Genomic DNA, 2,070 nt, shown 5'->3' with positions numbered 1-2,070 from the left:
ACACACACACACACACACACACACACACACACACACAAAGAGAAAAAAGCACATAATCATATCAATGCAAAAAATATGTTTGACAAACTCTAACTTCTTTTCATAATAAAACCACTCAGAAAACTAAGCATAAAAGGAAATTTCCTCAACACAATTAAAAGCACTCATGAGAAACTCACAGCTATCCTCATACTCAATGGTGAAAAACTAAAAGCCTTTCCATTAAAACCCAAATGAGACAAGGGTGTCCACTTTCACCACCAATATTCAACACTGTACTAAAGTTCTAGCCAGAGCAACTAGACAAGAAAAAGGAATAAAAGATATCTCATTTGGAAAGGAAGAACGAAAACTCTATCCACAAATGACACGATCCTATATATAGAAAATTCCAAGGAATCCACAAGAACGCTACTACAGCTGAAAAATGGTTCAGCAAAGTGGTAGAATACACAATCAATACATAAAAATCAGTTTTGTCCATGAGTGTACCTATGCAACAATCTTGCATGTTCTTCACATATACCCCAAAACCTAAAATGCAATTAAAAAAAAATTGGTTTTGTTTCTATATACCTGTAAGAAATAATCTAAAATGGAATAAAGAAAGCAATTCCACTTACAATAGCACGTAAAAACTTTTAAATACCTAGGAATAGATTTAAATAAGGAGATAAAATTTTTTGCAGACTGAAAACTACAAAACATTGCTGCAAGTAATTAAAGAACTAAATAAGTAGAAAGATATCTTGTGTACATGAGTAAGAAGGCTTCATATCGTTAAGATGTCAATGCTACCTAAAGCAATCTAGAGATACGAGGCAACCTCTATTTAAATTCCAATCAACACTCCCTTTTTTTTTTTTTTTTTTTGCAGAAATGGAAGAGTGATCCTCAAATTTATAAGGAATTGCAATGGTTTCCGAATAATTTTTTTTAAATTTTGAAAATAAAGAACAGGCCAGGTACAGTGGCTCATGCCTATAATCCCAGCACTTTGGGAGACCAAGGCAGGCGGATCACGAGGTCAGGAGATAGAGATCGTCCTGGCTAACATGGTGAAATCTCGTCTCTCTAAAAATATAAAAATTAGCTAGGTGTGGTGGTGGGCACCTGCAGTCCCCGTTACTTGAGAGGCTGAGGCAGGAGAATTGCTTGAACCGGGGAGGTGGAGGTTGCAGTAAGCTTAGATCGCACCACTGCACCCCAGCCTGGGTGACAGAGCGAGATTCTGTCTCAAACAAACAAACAAAAAGAATAAATTTGGTCAGAGCATGGTGGCTCATGCCCACAATCCCAGCCAAGGCAAGAGGATCACCTGAGCTCAGGAGTTTAAGACCAAGACCAACATGGGCAACATAGCAAGACACTGTTTCTATTAAGAAAAATAAAATAAGAAATGAAGTTGGAGGATTCAAACTTCTAGAGTTCAAAACTTACTGCAAAGCTACAGTAATCAAAACTGTATTGGCATAAAGATAGGCATACAAACAAACAGAATTAAATAAAGAACCCAGAAATAAAGTCTCACATACACAGCCAAATGATTTCAACAACGCTGCTAAGACCATTCAATAAAGAACAGGCACTTTACCCATTTTTGTGTACAATTCATTGGGAATTATATTCCCAATGTTGAGCAACCAAAGAAAAATCCTGGGTCTAATGGCTTCACTGGTAAAGTGCACCAAACATTTAAAGAAAAACTAACACCCATGTTGCATGAAAGGAGAGAAGGTTAGCACTCCCCTTGACAAGGATAGAAGAGGCCCTTGGGCCTGACAACACACATAAGGTTAAGGCATTGCCACCTACTTCCTGGCATCTAACCACTGTTTTTTGGGAGGAAGAAATACATTTTATAAAATGTTACAGTGAAGCCCACAGTTGACCTCTGACTAACCTGAGTTTTAAGTATGTTAAAAATCTGTACTGGACAGTTACAAGAAATTACTAGATAAAAGCTTCTGAGCTCACCAAAAAAGGACTTCAGTGTAGATTCTGTCTTTCTCAAATGAATTTAAGGAACACATGATAGTTAAAGTTTGAATAGAGGAGCCTGCCGTTTTT

The 2,070-nt window shown here is 37.1% G+C and overlaps 1 protein-coding gene and 1 non-coding gene across 6 annotated transcripts in view; one reads left to right on the top strand and one right to left on the bottom strand.

The window, feature by feature from the left end:
• The window catches only part of LOC108315711 (10 kDa heat shock protein, mitochondrial), a 58,416-nt gene that overhangs the window by 27,523 nt on the left and 28,823 nt on the right, over positions 1-2,070 (bottom strand). The gene's annotated exons all lie outside the window — the stretch shown is intronic.
• Positions 1,716-1,841, top strand: LOC119473701. The gene has a single exon (XR_005202917.1). It is a non-coding gene; the product is annotated as a U6atac minor spliceosomal RNA (small nuclear RNA).

This window comes from Cebus imitator, unplaced genomic scaffold, assembly GCF_001604975.1.
Source record: "Cebus imitator isolate Cc_AM_T3 unplaced genomic scaffold, Cebus_imitator-1.0 Scaffold178, whole genome shotgun sequence".
NCBI lineage: Eukaryota > Metazoa > Chordata > Mammalia > Primates > Cebidae > Cebus > Cebus imitator.
This window is presented reverse-complemented; position numbering and strand designations above follow the sequence as displayed.